We start from the raw sequence: 19,945 nt of genomic DNA on the forward strand, positions 1-19,945 counted from the left end.
GGGAGGAGGTTCCTGGCTGCCTTGGAGGTGGTGGGGAAGGAGGAAAAGGGGAGTGATGTGGAGGTGAAAATGTCTGTAGGAGGGCAAACAGGGATTCGGAGCCTTGAGGAGAGGATGTGGAAAAGCCGGAGTGAGAAATGATGGAAAGAAGCAGACCGGAAACTCAGCATGTCAAACAGAGCCAAAGGCCCAGTTGAAGTTGGAGATCCTACTCCTGGAAGAGCCCTGATCTGTGTGTTTTGGGGTCCATGTCCAGCACCATCCCGAAGCCTGGGTCTTGCAGTGCGAAAGACAGGTAGCAGGGATTTGTAGGGTGGATGCGGCAGAAGGACAAGGGAACAGAAATGTTGAAGGTACTGGCATGGGAAGGGATACATCAGCATGGGAAGGGATACATCACAGGAGCTGGGCTAAGTAGGTGGGTCTTTAATTGGGTCAAAAGAGAGAGGTGGGGGCGCCTGGGTGGCTCAGTGGGTTAAGCCACTGCCTTTGGCTCAGGTCATGATCTCAGGGTCCTGGGATCGAGTCCCGCATCGGGCTCTCTGCTCAGCAGGGAGCCTGCTTCCTCCTCTCTCTCTGCCTGCCTCTCTGCCTACTTGTGATCTCTGTCTGTCAAATAAATAAATAAAATCTTTAAAAAAAAAAAAAAAGAGAGAGGTAAAGGGAGCAGGTGTTGAGGGTGTCTGAGGCTTATAAACCAGAAAAGAAGAGCTGATTTGAGAGGAGCGGTAGCTCCTGGGGAGGCTGACTTTGTCCGCTCTTTGTCAACGTCGTCTATGAGTCAGACAGAGGATAGGGTGAAGAAGAGGACTGAGAACCAGGGGCCCAGGTACTGAGAATGGGGTGGAGGAGCCACGCAGGACAGCATTGAGGGGATGGAGGGCAGAGTGTAGACCAAAGACCTTCTGGGAGGAGGGGTTTTTGCCTGTAGGACATGAGACAGTGCCATCTTTGCCTTCTGTCCTAGTGAGGAACATCCCTATGTCACGTGCCTCTCCGGGGCAAGAGCAAGGCTGACCTCGACCCTGCCTCCTAGAGACCCTGGCTTCATGAGCAGGGATTGTCGTGGTGAGGGGGTTCCTGCACCCTTCTGCTCAGCCCAGCTCTGGTGCCTGAAGACAGACAGCCCAGGATGAGCAAGAGATCAGGGGACCTGTGCTGGAACATTCCAGCGTCCCCAGCTATGCTCCATGCATTCTCTAAAGCAGGTGATTTTTCCAGCTGTAGAGGAATGGCTTCAGGAAGGGTCCCTGAGAGCACGCTTTCTACATTGCACTTGGCCTCCTTTTCACACACATGTGTCTTGTTTAGGCGTTTGAACAATCCCGAGAGGGTGGTTCTCAAACCCTTAGCACAATTCTGAACATCGGAGAAGCTCACAAAAACCGAAGTATCTTAGTAACTGCGTTGGTAGAAGACGACCTGACCTATTGGATGGTGGAGTCTCTGTCCCTCCTGGTGTGTTTGAAGACAGGCTGGAGCTCAGGGTACCACATGGCTGTCCTCCCTTTGTGGACTCCAGCAAGCAGTGACTTCCACAAAACACGTGGCCGCCAAGGATTTTGGACAAGGGGTCATGGATCTGTGCAACCGTCCCTTCTAGGTGACAAAGACACTGAGTCTGAGGGGCGCCTGGCCGGCTTAGGCCGTTGAGCTTGCGACTCTAGATCTAGGGTCTGGGTGCAGAGAGGACTTAAAAAATAAAATCTTTTAAAAGAAAAATCGGATAATAAATTATACCCTCCAGATAGGCACAGAACTTTGCTCCTCATTGGCTGTCAAGTGGCAGGCCAGTGGATGTGTTAATCACAACAGGAAGTTGATATGATTCGTTTTGGTTTTTAGACATTGCAACTGGTGGAAGTAGGGGAGCTGGGTTGGTGGGGCCAAGCTTGGGTGCAAGGTCAAAACCAAAAGCCTTTATCCTTTGGCCTGCTTCTGGTTGCTTCCCCAGTTGATCTCCTGTCCTGGGAGGGGGTCCCCCCATCCCCCATCGATCCCATTGGCAGCGGAGCTTGGCCCCCTGGCAGCCCGAGATGGTCCCCATCTACCTTCATGTCACACTTCCTGCAGACTCTCAAGCCTTTCTTGACTACATTACTCACCTGCAGTGACTACATTACTTACTATATTACTCACCTTGAGGCCACTGGCCACCCCATCGTCCTGAAAACAGGGCCCTGGCTTGTCTGACCTCATTCTCCCTTGTCCTCCCTCTCCCCATGTGGCTTTACTGCTCTGGCTCTGTTCTGGCCCCCAGGGCTCCCCAGCTCCTCCAGCAGCCGTCCTGAGGAGCTAGACTTCAAGCTCACCTCCCGACCACCAGTTCATCCCTGGGCCATGCTGTGCCACTCCCAGATTTCTGCTGAGTGTCACCTTCCTCCCTAAGCCTGATTCCTGTGACTAAATGCCTGCCAGGCCCTGGGCTAACCCCAGTTCCATCTGTGGAGATGAGCCTAACTTCTCGGCAAACCGAAGCAATGGATAGGCCATATGTGTGATACCTTCTTTTTTGTTTATTTTACCGTCGCTATTGGCAAATTAAGCCACTCCTGTCCTGTTACCTGGAGTTGAGGACCTGTGCTTTATAGATGAGTCCGTCATTGGTCTGGACAAAGTACTTACAAGCTAACGGGGTCTGGGCAGAAATAGTAAGGCAAATTAAGGAATCCCCGTAATCGAAGAGAGGAAGAGTGTCATGGGGAAGGAGAGAGCAGTCTGGCCTATGGTGCATGTGTGGGCTTTCCTTTCCCTTGATCTTTCCCCAAAGGAAAAGGGTTGATCATCTCAGTAACAGGCTATGGTGTGGTTGGCTTGCCAGTGACTTGGGGTGGCCTTGGTTTTCAGGCAGTATTCACGGGACCTGCAGTGTGCCAGGACTCAGGCAGCCTTGTTCACTCGTACCTTTCTTGGGGGACGGGAAGTCTCAGCAACACATCTGGGCGAGAAACCGATCAGGAGAGAGGATGCTGCTGAAAAACGGAGAAGTGGGTTAGGCTGGGAGCCGGGGACAGAACCAGGAAGGAAGGAGCCCCGAGGGCGGCCGCGCCCCTCAGTGTCCAGTGGGGGGCAGTGGTGTGCAGACAGTCACGGGAGACGTCCCTGCAGGAAGGGCCCTCCCACCCTCGGGGAGCCAGCTGGACTCCCAGCATTGCGGGGGAGTGGCGGGTGCCTCTGGGTGCCTGTTGCTCAATCGACACTTCCTTTGGGGAGACAACCCGGGCACGGAAGTGCTCGCCAGGAACTTCCAATCCAGCTGAATCTGTTAACGACACGGAGCACCTCTCCAGTGCTGCAGTGAGCCCAGAGCTCAGTGCGAGAGCAAAGGGGACGGGATGAGGCGAGTGGGCGAGTCATCCAGAGCTGAAGGCTTTCCTGGAGCCCCTGCAGTGGGGACCATGAGGCGCCCTGTGGAGCTGGGCAGGTCTAGGCGCTCCCTCCCTCCGGGGTGGGGCCAGGGCTCAGAGGTCCAGACAGAACAATAGAAGGTGTGACTGTATAAAATGCCAAGACTCCCCGGGAGTGTCCGTGGGAGGAGCCCGGGGCTGCCCTAGGGGCCCACCTTCTGCACTCTCTGAGCCTGTAGTCCGAAGTCCTGGGAGCGGCCAGGGGACAGCAGGATGACCTGCAGGCTGGGAGTGGCAAAGGTAGAGAGGTTCTCTAAGGGATGAAGCTCCTTCCCAGGAGCCAGGCTGAAGGGGCTCAGAGACTACAGACAGTGTGAGATCTGTAACCCAGTTACAGTTAAGGGTTAACAGGCCCCCGGGTCAGCTCTGGGAGTCCCAGGTGCATCCCAGTCCAAGAACGCTGACACTGCCCTTCCGTTGGGTAGGTAATGATCTCTTTCTCTAAGTAGGCTCCACGCCCAACGGTGGGGCTTGAACTTGCTACCCTGAGATCAAGAGCAGCCAGCCATGCAGAATGAAAACATCTCACAAACAACAGGGTAGAAAAGCCTTCCCCCCAACCCTGGGTGTTGAAAGGCAATGACTGAGCCCTGGGGTTGGGGAAGACCACCCTCAATGTTAAATTCTCTGGGGGAAGCTGGGTCAGGTGGGGTCAGACCTGCCCTGGCCCTCTGCTGGCTGCTCTCGAGGTGGAGGCCAAAGGCGGGTCCTCAAGATCTCCAGGATCCTGGCTGGTCAGTTGCATCTGAAATTGACTGGAATGAAATGCAAACCCAAGTAGCTGGGAAGAAAAGGTCAGAATTTTAGCCCTGTGTGCTCCCCTTGCTGGCCCGAGTCCCATCACTGCTCAGGTTCCCCTGCACTGCCCAAGGCCCAGAGAATGGCCCCATTGTCCGTGAGACAAACAGAAATAGCAGCATCTTCTGTTCTCTGCCTTAGGGAGATTCACTTGAAACCCCAAAGTCCCAGATGTGGGGGACAATGGAGGTTGTTGTTGCAAATTTGGGAGCCTGGAACAGATGAGAGGCAGGTATTGGGAAAGTGGCCAGTGTGGTGGGCTGGGCTGCCGGGAGAGCCACCACGTTAACCCAGTTAGCAAGCACTGGCAGGAGTTTGTTAATCACCAAAGAAGGGCGGTGGATAAAGGGGACGACCAGCTGGTGGGGGTGGAGGGCCCCCCCCCCAGAGGCCAGGAGGGGGACCAGCGCTGGAAAGAAAGGACGGGGAGTTATTTCTAGGCTGGTAAATGTTATTTTTATCATTTTAAAAATGTTCTGATTTTTTTTTTTTTTTTGTCTAACCATGCCCGGGAGCATTTGGATGAACTGTGTTTGCATTAATTAATAAATCAGATGACATCTCCACTCGGCAGCGAGCTGTGCCTCAGAGACTGTCTGGGTGGCCGGGGAAATGGTGGCCGCGGCCTCCTGACTGATCCCAGCTGTTGCGTCTGTCTGTCCTCAGTCCTTCCGTCCCGTCAGTCCACACTCTTGAGCGCCTACTGCTACTCACTGCCGTTTTGTGAGGAATGAGCCCGGAAACGGCAGTGTCTGGACTCAGGGCTGGCTCTAATGAGGGGTGTGTATAATCCAGTCACACAATCGTGCTGAGCAGGCAAGGCATCGGTGCGACTGGGATTCTGAAAAAGCTGACAGGGGCGCTGGAGTTCAAGGACAAAGGTCAGATGATGATAGATGGAAGGGCCAGGCTTTTGGATGTAGAGGGTGTGAGCAAAGGCACAGAGATGAGCTGTCGGGGAGCAAGTGCAGTCCTTCCCCAGGGGAAGGTCAGGGTACCTGGAGTTTAGTGAGCTTAGCAGCAGAGTCACCCAGAATGGCCACTTGGGAGAGTGTGTTGAAGCGGGTAGTGACCACTGGCGTCACAGCGGGCAACATGCTCCTGTCCCATCCCACCCCTTCTTGACTGTGTCTTGTTTTAGAGGATCTTCACATGGGGCTGCAGGATGCAGGGCACTGATAACCCCAGCCTTCACCGCAGTGAGGGGGACGAAAGAGACATCCCCCCCTGCCCCCCAAGGGCAGAGCTCCAGAGGGACAGACGGAGAAGATAAGCTCAGGCCCAGGAGAAGTTGTGCCTGTCCTGTCCCCTTCCTGGTGCAGATCTGGGAGCCGTGTCCCTCAGCTCCCTGCTCTCACTCGGGCACACTCTCCCCCCTTCCCAACCCACCCAGCCTTCCAATCCCTGCCAAAGAGGAAAGGGATGAAGTGTGCAAGGGTGAGTGTAGAATGTCCCTGCTTGTGATCAGGTGCAAAGCGGGGGTATCCGGTTGCTCAGGCTCCTGCTAAGCTTCACTGGCCTTTGTGGTCTCTCTCCAGGATGCAGGGGCTGGGCAGCAGGTGCTGACCTTCATGACCAGCGTGATGATCTCTGGAGAAACTACCACCCACCACAGTTAGTAGGAAGATTTCTGTATCCCCAGAGACCTCTCAGGCCCATGTGTCGACACAGCATGGCTAAGTTTTTGTACACAGGGGGTCAGGGCTGGGAAACATGTCCATCTTGGCTTCTAGACCTTTCTTCCAGGGATGAATCACCAGCATGTCCCAGGTGTAGATTCCCTCCTCCCATTGGGGTTTGATGGCGGGCCTCCCAGGCTGCTGGTGGGCCTCTGTCCCTCCACGCAGGGCCTGCACAGAACAGGCAGGTCCACAGAGCCCTCTGTACCCGAGCATGCAGTACCTGATGCTCTCTGAGCAATGGCCCCAAGTCACTTCCGCTGCTTCTCTGGTTTCAGAACTGCCCTGCAATGGGCACCGGGTCCGGGTCCCCTGGGCTGCAGGGTTGGGGGCTAAGGCAATGGCCACCTTCTCCCCCACTCCCTGCTCTCACCTGCCACCACATGGCCCCCAATGCCGCTGAGGTTGGAGGCCGACCCCTCTGTCAGGCCATTTGGAGGGCAACTTGGAGCAGGGTGCGGGGCCTCCTTCAGGGGTGAGCGGTCACCTGAGCTGGGCAGGAAGAGACTGACAGGGCAGAGGTGGGACAGCTGCTTTGGAAGGGCAAGGAAATGTGGCCATGCCATGGTACAGCACCCAGAGAGCTTCCCAATGTCCTCTGGAGAACACTGGCCCATCTCCCAGCCGTCTGGGGCCCCGAGGCCTAGGTGCAACCCTCGGCAGGCCCTGACCGCTGCAAGCAGAAACAGGCCTCTGAATGCCTCCTCCCTTCCTGACCATCATCACTGCTGTGTCATCCCCCCGCCCCCTGCAGTTCCAAGGGGCCAGCGCCTTCACCTCTCCTGGGGCTGGATGCAGGGGCCAAGGTGCTCGAGGGACAGAAATGAGCCCCTGTGGCCTCTCCCGCGTCAGGGAAATCTTGCAGCTGGCCTGAGCCTGCGGAGCCTTGTCTCGCCGACTTGGAAACTTTCGGATTAAGGGTATTGGTGAAGCAAAGTTTTGGCAAGAACCTTGGTGGCGGCTGCCAGAAGGAGGCAGAAGGGAGATAATTAGACCTGGTAATCGGTTGGCTTTCTGCTTCCTTACAGGGCAGCAGGGACTGTGGATGAGAGGGGAACACACAGAAGAAAGTTCTCCAGGACCAAGGCTGAGCCGTCCCCATCAGGGCCCGCCATCCTGTCCCATCTTGCCTGGCGCATGTGTCTGGTGTGACCAGTTCCTCCGTACCCCCCTCCCACCCCCCAGGCCCTGCTCACCCATGTCCTGGCCAAGCCTGGGGCCAGACAGCTTAGGGCTTCGAATCTGCGGGGTCCTCTGTAGCAGGATTTCCCCAACTCTGGCCCCCTCCCCAGAAGAGCTCCGGCAGGGTCCACAGCAGAGGGCTTGAGTGAAGGGTTCTGTCTCCGGGCAGAGCTGCCTCATCATTTCCCCCAGAGAAGTTTGCTCTTGGGGTGGTTTCCAGGCCCCTGTCCCTCCGGACCAGATGGCTCATATTAGATCTCAGTGTGCAACTCGCTGCCCTTTGTGGGAGCATGTTCTGGATTTGTCCCAGCCTGAGCAGCTGATTCACCAGGACCTTCTGGGAAGGCCTCCCCGTTTGATTACACCTCAGCTCGTCAGCATAGAAGCTGCACGTCCCATTTCCAGCTTTTGCTGGGAGCGCGTTGCTTCTAGGCCCAGACGCAGAAGTGTGTACCCCGGGGACCAAAGTCAGACCTTGGGCTGGGGCTACGGGAACCCTGCGTTAGGTCTGCAGACCTGGTACTGCTTTCTGAGGGGCTGGTCGCTCAGAGTCTGGCAGAGGCCAGACTGTTTGAGGTTTTGTTTTCTTTAGGATTTGTGTGTGTATTTTGGAAAGTGAGAACATGAAAGCATGAGTGGGAAGGGCAGAGGGAGAGGGAGAGAGAATTCCAAGCAGATTCCACACTGAGCGTGGAGTCCCTCGCAGGGGTTCAGTCTCACAACCCCAAGATCATGACCTGAGCCGAAACCAAGAGTCTGACGCTTAGCCGACTGGGCCACCCAGGCGCCCCAGAGGGTGGACTGTTCTGTGTCTGTTTCGTGTCTTGGGAAAAGCAGAGGAGGGAGTTCCTGCCGGGGTAGAGCTGGAAAGCCTTGGGTCAGCAGAGCAGCCTTCTGTGGCCTCCCTCCTTCCCGGTGTCTGATGCTTACTCACCCTGCTGAGTACATACAGAGTGCTAGACACAGTGCCTTCGAGGGACCCCCACCCATTGTACCTGGGAGCGGGATGGCCCCTGCGCCCTTTGGGGAAATCACTCGCCCCCCCACAGGCATCTGGTTTCTCCTGTGCAGAGCGAGAACAGGCTACCTTCCTTCCTGCTTTGTGAGGACCTGGCTGGCTAACAGATGCCAAGTGCCCCACCCCGGGGCTAGGAGCAGCGAGGATGGTGTACAGCGGAGAGCTTTAGGAGGATGGGTGGGAGGAAGGGCTTGAGAGGCGTCCTGGATCCTGGGACTGGATGTGCGTGGCCAGGAGCGCTGGCTCTGAGTCTGGGGTCCCCTTCTGTTAACCTTAAACAGTTACAGCCTCAGCTGGTTCCTTTGTCAAATGGAGATTGTGTTCTCCCTTCCAGCCTCAGTGGGAGAGAGCAAGAGAAAGCAACACTATCCACCGTGTTCCAGACGCAGTCGCAGGCCGACAGTGGGAAAGAATGGATGTAAAAAACCATCACCTTGTCACCTGCGCAGTGCAACCCCCAGTTAACTGTGACTTTCAGCTCTGCCGTGCTCCTGGCCACAGCACCCCCGCTCCCAGCAGGGGCGAAGGAGGTGGGCACTCTGGTCTGCTCAGACTTCAGACCCTCAGTACCCTGGGGATTCACTGCATTTCCCTGCTGTTTAGGCAGATTAATATAGCCTCTTGCCCCCTTGGGAGGCTGTCGATTGCCTCAGTGGCGGGTCTGGGACTCCCAAGGAGCAGGGAGAGCCTTGTGGAGCCTCATGGGCAGGGGATTTGGGAATGGGGTGCTCACAGAGGTTGAGGGAACACTCCCTAGAGCAGCCCCTCGGGGTGGCAGGGCCCCCTTGCCCGGTACACAGCCGGCTTGTGTAGGGGGAGGGGGAAGAGGTGGGGGGGATGGGAAGGCCCAAGCGTCAGCCCGCTGCTTGCTCACCCTCACGGGCTGCCTTAGCGCGTCCCAGAGAAGCTTCTTGGCACCGTCTGGAGCTTGCCGCTGGGTTCCAGACCAGCCGGCCTGGCAACAATGTGGGGGAGGAGGAAGTCTGCTGCGGAGCCCTGTTCGGGGAGCCGGGCCAACGCTAATGGGATCACCAGCCTCGGCCCCGAGGTCCTGGCGAGGTCGGCCAGGACATTGTGAAATGACATTTTGAAGACCCCACCGCAGAGAGTCAGAGAGCGTGTGGGTGGACTTGGCGGCAAGTAAGGACCCTTCGGGAAGTCGTCAGTTGCCCTGGCACTTGGTTAGACTCTCTGCAGAACAGAAGCTCAGGCCAGGCCAGCCCTGGGCAGCTGTGGACGGGATGAACAGTCCCTGGGCAGGACGGTGGGGTTGGTGCAGGCTTGGACCCACTGCTGGGGCCAGATTAATATGAGCTCCATAGGGGAGAAAAAAGAGGGGCGCCCGGGGGCTCAGTCAGTGAAGCGTCTGCCTCCAGCTCAGGTCATGATCTCAGGGTCTGGGGATCGAGTCCCACATCGGGCTCCCTGCTCAGTGGGGAGACTGCTTCTCCCTCTCCTGCTGCTCCCCCGCTTGTGCTCCTCCTTCTCAAAAAAATAAAATCTTAAAAAAAAAAATTAAAAATCTGCAAAGTACTTTCTAGGTGGGAGGAATTGCTGCCAGACACCAGCTCGAAGGCCCAGAGGGTAAGAGTTGTTGTCTGTCTGCTTTGGGGCCCGACTCTGGCCCCGCAAGCTAGCACTTCCCCTGTACTGAGAGGGGATCGTGTGGAGAACAAGCATACCCTTTCTCCTTGGTGGCCAGGGAAAAGGAGCTTGCAAAGCTCAGGAGAGTTCCCCTGTGGTCTCAGGACAGCTCCAAGGCTCCCCAGTGCAGGACGGGGTGGGGGTGTGTGGGCGGGGGCCTTGTTTTCCGCAGGATTTGTGTTTATAACCTGATAGTTTCTTTACCTTTTATCTAACAAGAGTGAGTAATCTATTGGGGAGATTTAACGAAAACCAGACATTACCTCACTGGTGTCTTATCCAAGGCCGCTCCTGTGACTTGGGGTCTTTTCCCGTGTTAAGCAGGATGGGGAGAACTCCATAGACTTCCGCCGAGTCAAGGGAATCACAGAACACACATGTTTGAGAAGCCCTGTTCTAGTATTTGTACTCAAGCCCTTCTCTCCACCCCCCACCCCGTAAACATCTGTTTTTTTCATTCTGGAAACATGGCAGAGGGATTCAGCCCAGCCTACCTGACGTAGTGAGCAGTCTCAGGGGCTTCTCTGGCTCCCCTCTTCCTGGAGGGGTATGAAGAGTTTCCTGCGTGAGCTCACAAGGGCCTCCTCCTCAGGTGTGGGAAAATAATAGCGGCAGGCAGACCCCTCTCTCTCTCTTTTTTAAGGTTTTTATTTGAGAGCAAGCATGAGCAGGGGGAGCGGCAGAGGGAGAGGGAGAAGCCGACTCCATGCTGAACAGGGAGCCCCATGCGGGATTCGATCCCAGGACCCCGAGATCATGACCTGAGTCGAAGATCATGACTGAGCCCCCCACCCCCAGGCGCCCCCGAGAGTTACTTTCTAACAGAAGTGTCAGACAAATAGCGACTCAAGTGGCCCACGTGTCCCTTCAGGTGTAGAAAGGCTGCTGCATCTCGGAAAAGGAGAGTCTGATGGGTCCGAGACGGAATTACCCCCCGGGGTTGTCCTCACAGAGAAGGACAGCTCTCGTCACTGCAGGCTGGGTAATGGGACATCTGGGTCTGGCAGCAAAAAATTTAAAGCCCAGTGAAAAAGGTCCACATATCCACAATCATAGCGATTGGATATACGAGGAGTAAGTGTTAACAGGTGTCATTGTGGTTTGATAACTACCAACCATCTGCTGCTCTGCTGATGGCACTGACATATGTGGGAGGGACAGGACCTACAGTCTGGGACTGACTTGAAAATACATTAGTGATGGGGCGCCTGGCCGGCTCAGTCAGAGCAGTGGAGAACTCTTCATCTCGGGGTCGTGAGTTTGAGCCCCAAGTTGGGTGTGGAGATGACTTAAAGAAAAAATTTTTTAAAAAGATTTTATTTATTTAATCACACAGTGAGAGAGGGAACACAAGCAGGGGGAGTGGGGGAGGGAGAAGCAGGCTTCCCTCCAAGCAGGGAGCTGGATTCAGGGCTTGATCCTGGGACCCTGGGATCATGACCTGAGTGGAAGGCAGAGAGTTAACCGACTGAGCCACCCAGGCGCCCCTTAAGATAAAATCTTTAAGAAAATAGTAAATATGTTAGCAGAAACGTAAGAAAAAGAAAAGAGGTAAAGCACGAGACAAAACCTTTTAACACTAGAGTCTGGGTGATGGATAATATGGTTTCATTTTACAGTTTTCTCAACTTGTGTGGTGGATTGAACATGTTCATAATTAGAAGAAAAATTAAAGACACTGTGACTAGTGTTAAAAGACAAACCACAGACGGGAGAAGATATTTAGAACACATGTAACTGACAAGGGATTTCTACCCGAAATGTATAAACAACTCCCACAAAATAGTTAAAAAAGAAAAAAAAAAAACCTTCCAACACATAGGAAAAAAGACATAGATTATAAAAAGCAATTTCAGGGGCCCCTGGGTGGCTCAGTTGGTAAAGCATCTGACTCTTGATTTTGGCTTGGGTCCTGGTGTGAAAGTCGTGAGACTGAGCCCTCCCTTGGGCTCCTTGCTATGCGTGAAGCCTGCTTAAGTTTCTCCCTCTCCCACTGCCCTCCCCAACCTCTCTCTTTCCAAAAAAAAAAAAAAAAAAAAAAAAAAAAAGTAAACAAATAAAATTTTAAAATAAGTAGACAAACCAGTTTCATTCCCCAAAGGAGAAACTTGAATGGCCAATGTTTTGCCTCCTAGGTAATCTGGAAAATACAAAGTAGAGAATAAGACAGTAACGGCCATAGATGGGCAGGCATTTGAAAGTCTGGCAATATCAAGTATGGGGGAGATGTAGAGTTTAAAACATATACTTAGGAAGCAACTTGGCAATGTCTGTTAGAAACCTGTATGTCCTACAACCTAGGAGTCTACTTCTGAGTGTACAACCCTCAAAAAATCTTGGGTGGGGTCCCTGGAGGGCTCAGTTGGAAGTGTGTGCAGCTTGTGATCTCAGGGTTGTGAGTTTGAGCCCCACGTTCGGTATAGAGATTACTAAGAATAAAGAAATAAAAAAGTCTCGGGCTGGTACCTTATACAGATTTGATCACACAGTAGATGCCCATTACTGTGTTGTTTGGAATAGCTGAAACCCCCCAAAATGGGGAAATAATTAATGACATAGTCATACATGGACATACTATATAGACATCAAGATAAATACAATACATACTAATATATATGTATAATTATGGTTGAATTTCCCAAACATAATATGAAATTGAATGAAATAAAAGAAAATTATGAAGGGATATGTATGTTATTATACAAGGTGTATAAACAATTTAAAACCCCTACATAATATTTTTGGGTCTCTATATATGACAGGGCGCCTGGGTGGCTCAGTGGGTTAAAGTCTCTGCCTTCAGCTCAGGTCATGATCCCAGGGTCCTGGGATCAAGCCCCACATTGGGCTCTCTGCTCAATAAGGAGCCTGCTTCCTTTCCTCTCTCTCTGCCTGCCTCTCTGCCTACTTGTGATCTCTGTCTATCAGATAAATAAAAAGAATCTTTTAAAAAATAATTAGAAGGGCCACAGAGCAAAAGGATGGTAGGGCTTATCTTCAGGGAAGGAGAAAAGAGAATGGGAATGACCTCAGATTTATCTGTAATGTTTGTTCTTTCTTGAGGGAACAATGTTTTTAGAAGAATCCAAAGCAAATGCCTGGGAAGAGCGACATTTGCATGTCTGACTAGCAGATACAGGGTGATTAGGCAGACCTAACTGTATTGTGTGCTTCACGGATACTGTGTTTCTTACAAACTGAGGGTTCAAGGCTTCCAGGGAGGAAGTCATTGCAGTTGGGGAGCAAAGAACAGTAGAGCTGGAATAGGAGTGGAGCCTGAAGATGGGACCGATGGGCAGCAATCCATGGTGAAACCTGAATGGAGACACAATGGTTTCTTGAGATGGGACGTACTCCTGGTGACCACGCCATGAAGACAGCTGACATGACAGTGAAGGATTTAGGACATTCCAGAAACTGAGTTGATAAGGCAGCAGCAGGGTTTGAGATGACTGACCCCAATTTTGGACGAAGTTCTCCCATGGGTCCAATGATATCAAATAGCACAGCACGTTAGAGAGAAATCTTTCAAGAAAGATTCAGGGATGCCAGAAACCTCATTGTTGTTATATTAAGAAATCGCCACAGCCCCTTACCCCCTACCTTTAGCGCCTACCACCCTGGCCAGTTGGCAGCCACCAATGTGGAGATGAGGCCCTCCAGCAACAAAAAGATTGCCACTCCCCGAAAGCTCAGATGATGGCTACCATTTGTAAGCAATAAAGTATCTTTTGATTAAGGGATGTCCATTAAAAAAATTTTTTTTGGTACATTGTTCCTTAGACGTAATGCTATTGCACACCTACCAGACTCCAGGGTCCCAGGGAAGTACCCTTTCTATGCACAGGGAAACCAGTGCATTTGCAGGACTGGCTTTGTTGATCCCCCTTTGTGGTGGCGCCCACCCACAGCTCAGGCAGTGGATGGATACGTTGTTTTCTGTACCACTCTGCATGCTTCAAATACTTGGTAGCTTAGAAAACAATTTCTTCAGGTTGTTCCCTTCTGCTTCTCAACTTTTCCCAGAACCCGGACTCCATTTTCTCCTCTGTGCCCTCCAGGAGTCCCCTATTTTCACATTTTAATGTCTCTGAAATCAGGATGCATTTCACAATCAGTGCAAGTTTTTTTGTTTTGTTTTGTTTTCCTTGGGTGATTTACAAAAATAAAGTGCTTCCTATAGAGATGGTGTCTGTAACTGGATGAAATAAGGTACAGGGGAAGGTCATTTAAAGACGGATGGGGCACCTGGGTGGTACAGTCAGTTAAGCGTCTGACTCTTGGTTTTGGCTCAGGTTGAGACCTCAGGGTTGTGAAAGCAAGCCCTCCCTGCATGGGGCTCAGCGCTCAGCCAGTGTCTGCTCGAGATTCTCACTCCCTGCCCTTTCCTGCTTGTGCACTCTCTCTCTAAAATAAGTAAATCTTTAAAAAATGCATATAAAATGCAAGTAAATAGCTCTTATTATTTGATATAAATATTAATAACCAGTATTAAAAAATCAGATCCTGGAATACTAGGCAGGCCCACTTCGATCTCTTGTCTCTTATTTTTCTTTTCCTTTTTTAAAAAAATTTTAAAAATTTTATTTTTTTCCAAGATTTTTAAAAAAATCTTTTAAAAAATTAATTATTTTATTAACATATAATGTATTATTTGCCTCCGGGATTAACAGGTCTGTGAGGCTTACACACTTCACAGCACTCACCATAGCACATACCATCCCCAAGGTCCATAACCCCACCACCCTCTCCATAATCGTCTCTTCTTTTTTTAAGTAAGCTCGACGCCCCTTGTGGGGCTCTAACTCTGGATGTGGAGATCCAGTTACACGCCCTGCTGACAAAGCCAGCCGGGGCACCCAGAGGCAGGCACACTTTGAGAGCAGGGGTCCAGCACATTCTCTCCCGGAAGCAGCACCATGTACTTGTCTTATCTGTCCTGTCAAAGTTTGTAAAGGAGAAGAGGGCAGAGACCCAGAGGGAGATGGAACTTGGTATTCTCTGCATGAAGGTAATAATGAGTGGACACGAAGCCCTGTGAGCAGGAAGTGTGAGCCAGAAGTTTCTATGGAGGCAGCGGCTGATTGATGGCGCGGAGAGAACACATGGAGGCTTAGGAATTGAGCCTGGGGCTCCCGGCCTCAGTCCTGGGGAGACGGCCGCCCTCCGATCTCACCTCCGGGACCTCTGGCCACCCGGAGGAGAAAGGCTGGCTCATCAGGCTGTCCCCCCCAGACGCGTGTTATGACAATAGGAGTTGCCTAAGAGTTTGGTCTGGAATTCATTGTTTATCCTTTTGTCCTTTCCTGATCTGAGTCCCACTTGCCTCTGCATCTCTCCCTGCGAGGAGTCTGACAGTCCGGACTCTCCCATTTTTTGGTGCTCCCGCCTCAGACTACTCTTCAGGGAGGAGAGGACCCCAACTTAGGTCGCTGTGCCTTACCCATCCCCTTATACCTGCCTTGCCCATGCCGTCTGAGGGCCTGAGGTGGCAAACGCCCTGTGACGACAATCTGGCTGGGGCTCCTCTGTAAATGATTAGCTGTGGTCGTTGTAAAAGCAAGGAGCTCTGTAACCAGAAAGGCAGAGCAGAGAGGTGTCTGCACGCACGTGCACGCACACGCACACGCACACAGGATGAGTTTTCCTAGCGATTCGTTACATGCTCTTCTCCTGGCGGGAGCGCTCGCTGTCACACGCAGGGCGGTGGCCAGCTCGGTCCCTGGACGCTTGCCTGAGCTGGGGGCTGGCTGCAGAGGACGGTTCCTGCTTATGGAAGCAGCAAGGGAATGATGGGTTCCTTCCCAGGAGCTGGTGTGTGTGCAGGGGGGGCGAGGAGAAGCGTGTGTTGGTGCAGGAAGGGCTGAGGTTCGGGAGCTGAGCCACTCTGGGTTTGCAGTCTCCTCTCCCTTCAGCAGCCTGGTGGGAGTACAATTTTGAGCGCCCTGAGAGGGCCCGGCAGCTGCTAAAACCATCAGCTGCCCGAGGGAGGCCAAGGGGACCAAAGCCCCTGGTCAAGGCTGTGCTGAGCGAGGAAGCCGCTCTGACTGCTGCCCTTGCTGCGTCACGCCTGGGGGATCTGTCTCTGCCAAAACCACACAGAGAGGAAGCTGCTGAGACAAAGAGGTAACGGTGGAGCCAACTTCTATTTTCAGCCTGCGCTTGACCCTGGCGAGTGACCTTGAGCAGGTCACTAGCCCTCTCGGGGTAATGATATGGGATTCCATCCAGGTCCAGGAACTCCTGTGAAAATGGATAAGTTAAGATTTTTAAAGGACCCTGAGATGTCAGAAGAGATAAACAATGTCTGGGGCCAGTTTTCTGGGCTGTCCTTGAAGTCTGGCTCTCCACGTACTGGCCATGTTCTCTCTTCACTCAGTGACCAAGTGTAGGACATGCTTAAGATCAGTGATGTGGGGCGCCTGGGTGGCTCAGTCAGTAATGCACCTGCCTTCAGCTCAGGTCATGATCTCAGGGTCCTGGGATCGAGCCCCTCGTTGGGCTCCCTGCTTGGCAGGGAGTCTGCTTCTCCTTCACCCTCTCCTTCTCCCCGACTTGTGTGCTCTCTCTCTCAAATAAATAAAGAAAATCTTAAAAAAAAAAAAGATTAGTGATTAAAATAGCTAACATTGATTAAATATTGACTACATGCTGGCACTTTAGTTTAATACTCACAGCAACCTAATGAGGGACAGTTGAAGAAACGGAAGTCCAGAGAAGTTAAGTAACTTTCCTCAGGTCACACAGTCAATTAGTCACAGCCAGTATTTGACTCTGGCTTCCTGAGCCCAGTGTCTGCCCTTAACCATGACACTGGAGCATTCTTAATAACCAGGCAATTTGTCTTTAGCTGTACGTTCTGCGCTGAGCTGGGTGGCGTGAGGTTCAGAACTGTACAAATAGAAGACAGGCAAAGGCTGGGTTCTAAAGTGGGGATACTGAGGGGCACCTGACTGGCTCAGTCAATGGAGCACAGACTCCTGATTTCGGGGCCCTGAGCTCAAACCTCACTTGAGGCACAGAGCTTACTTAAAACAAAAAATCAGAGGCAGAGCAGAGAGAAGAAAATGAAGAGGAAGGGAAAAAAAGCATACTTGAAATGACAGCAATTATTGGCAATTTGCAACTGATTACTTCGTTGTTAATTGCTACTCGTCAATCAGTACTCTTTGGAAGACTGATAAATTGTTTAAAATGCAAAATAATGTAGATTTTCATCTTGGTAGGAACTGGATATGCAGTTAGAGGAAGCCAGCTTGGAACACAATGTCTAAAATACCCCTCCCTGTATTAGCTTGGGCTGCCTTCTGGCGTGGGGGACTCTGGCCAGAGCCGGAGGTTTGACGCCTGGACCTGGAGTCTGATGAAGCCGGAAGACCCCTGGTCTGCAGACGCCAATGGACATGGCTTGAGAAGAGGTGTGGGGCTTCTAGGCTATAAACAGCCTAACTCCCAGTGATGTAGGAGAGACGTTAGGGTTCGAAGCTGAAGGCCAAGAAAGAGTTTGAGACATCTTCGGTGCAGAAAGGTGGTTTTATTAAAGCACAGGGACGGGACCCATGGGCAGAAAGAGTTGTACTGGGGTCATGAAGAGGGGCTTAGGGAGAGCATAAGTCTCTAAGGAATTTGGATGCAAGGTTTCCAGGACCTAGTGGGGCTAGCTGTCATTCAGAAAAGGTCATTTATTTCTGTCTAGTAAAACCCTAGTCATAAGACCCTTCAGATGTGTATTGGTGGGTCATATGCTTGGGGATGATTACTAACACGTATCTTGCCGGGGCAGAGATAAAGGAAGCCTCCAGAGGACATTTTATATGTTAAAGTAGACTCATAAGATCCTGGGGGCGGGGCTGAGATTGCCTTTTGCCCTTAGCGAAGAATTAACATCGAGGCAGCTGAGCTCCTAGAGGGTCACTCTGCCTGTCTCAAGGACTTGACAGTGGGGTCGAGGCAGTAAGGAAATTTAATAACTTTTCTTCTGCCTTTGTTTCCCACATCATAGCCCACCCGGAGTTTGGAAGCTAACCCACCCTGGGAAGGATAACGTGTAAGCATTTGTTGCTGACACTTCAAAGGGGTCCCAGGGTGAGTGGGCAGGGATGTCCCTCCCTTGGTTCCAGGGGCTCCTGATGGCAGTGGGGTCCCTGCACGGGAGGCAAGTTTTTCTGAACATCAGTAGCTTTCGCTTAAGAAAACTCTGGCTCCAGTGGAGAGTGGGGGTGGGGTGAGGTGGAGGGGTGGGGAGGGATTTCATCTTGTTGGTTCTTTTTGTTTTGGCTGAGATTCCCGTGCAGATCCTGCAGGCATTCTGTCCTCCGTGTCCGAACCTCCCAGGCTTGGTCCTCCCCGGACCGGGACTCATCTTGTCTCCGTACCCATGTAAGCTGCACAATTCGGGGCTTCGAGGTGCCTGCAGATCACCTCTGGCAGGGGATGGGGGGTTGGGGAGGAGTTCCAGGTCCGCAGCTCTTTAGAAAGGACTGGAAGGAGGGGTGGAGAGACTCCGAGCCTTGAAATCTGATCTGTGGTTGTTTTTCCTCTAAACCTGAAGGGATCCCCACCCAGCACCTGGCCCAGGGCACCCTTCCAGTCCCGCAGTGACCCAGGAAGCGCCGTGTGCCCCTCCAGTTTCCGTCCCTTGCTCCGGAAGCTCTGCTGGCCTGATCTGGAGCCTGCCCGGGTCTCGTGACCACCTGCCTGCAGCCCTGGGAGCCTGCCACGTCCGTGGCTGAGCCCCTGTAGTCGGTTTCCCAGTTCACTTCCCACGGATTCCCACCGGGCTATGCACCCAGGGCACCTGGAATGAGTGCTGCTGACATGGGGTGAGGTGGGGAGGCAGTTTCAAACCCAGTGTTATGGGGAGAGTGTCGGAATCCTCACCCTGACCCTGAATTTCTCTGATGCCTGTTAAGGAGCCTGGGTGTGCACAGCTACCCTCCCAGTGCCTGACCCCGTCACCACGGGTCACAGTCCCTGGAACAAAGGGGAGGGCTTGTGTGGGCGCCTTGGTGTGAGGCTTTGGCCTCACCCAGCTTGCCACAGGATCTCTTTCTTGTCATCCCCCCATCCCCTACCCCTCCTGACCCTCTGGTCACCCCCCTTCTATCTGGTGGGAGCAGCCTCTCCCCTGCATTAAAGCCTGAGGCTGAGCTAAAGCTTTTTTTTTTTTTTTTTAAAGTATATATATTTTTTCCAATTTATTTATTTTCAGAAAAACAGTATTCATTGAGCTAAAGCTTTTGACCGTGACCTCATCTTGGGATTCCAGCGGCTTCAGTCGGGACAGTGTAGAGAACCAATGACTTTCTCAGAGTTCCTTTGTTCCTGACGAGCACAGAGGCCTACGTTTACTGTGGTCTTTTACTGTGGTCTTCTCATGCGCCGAGATAATACGCCAAGCACTTCCTGCGTATTATCTCATTTAATCCTCACCCCTGCTTCCAGAGGGACGGTTCGGTTATTGCCCCAGTTTTACAGAGGAGTTGACTGAGAAGGGGAGTAACTTGTCTAAGATCGTACAGCAGTTCGCGGTGGAGCTGAAAGTCTGACAACCATCCCGGTGCTGTTCTGGAGCTCTGACCATCTCTTGTATGGGCTCGCGTTCCCTTGACTTGGATGAGAGCCTTTACATTGTCCCAGATCTGTGTCTTGTGTGCATTGAGCTAGCACAGGGGTCAACAAACTTTGGCATATGGGCCAAATCTAGTTGCGGCCTGGTTTTTCACAAGATTAAAAAACAGATTTATTTCACACACACTAGAATGTGAGCAGGGGTTTGGGAAGGGGGATGGAAGGTGGGGGGGAGGAAACAGTCTCCCCACTGAGCAGGGAGCCCAATGCGGGGCTCAATCCCAGGACCCTGAGATCATGACCCGAGCCAAAGGCAGACGCTTAACTGACTGAGCCAGCCAGGCACCCAGTGGTTTTTCATACCCTTAAAGGGTGGTTAACACACACACACTGCATGCTACAGTAAACATGGTTCAGATGGCAGCAGAGTTTTTTTCCGGCTGGGCCTTTGAATGCTTTAAAAAAAAAATTGTAGTGAAAACATAACAGAATTTACCATCTTAACCATCTTTAAGCATACGGTTCCATAGTGTGGTGTTTTCATGTTGTTATAAAATGGGGCTCCAGGATTTTTGTGTCTTATGAAAACTGAAACTCTATGCACCTCACATGACGATTCTCAGTCTCTCCCCAGTCCCTGGCAACCA

Source organism: Neovison vison, chromosome 10 (genome assembly GCF_020171115.1).
Source record: "Neovison vison isolate M4711 chromosome 10, ASM_NN_V1, whole genome shotgun sequence".
Lineage (NCBI taxonomy): Eukaryota > Metazoa > Chordata > Mammalia > Carnivora > Mustelidae > Neogale > Neogale vison.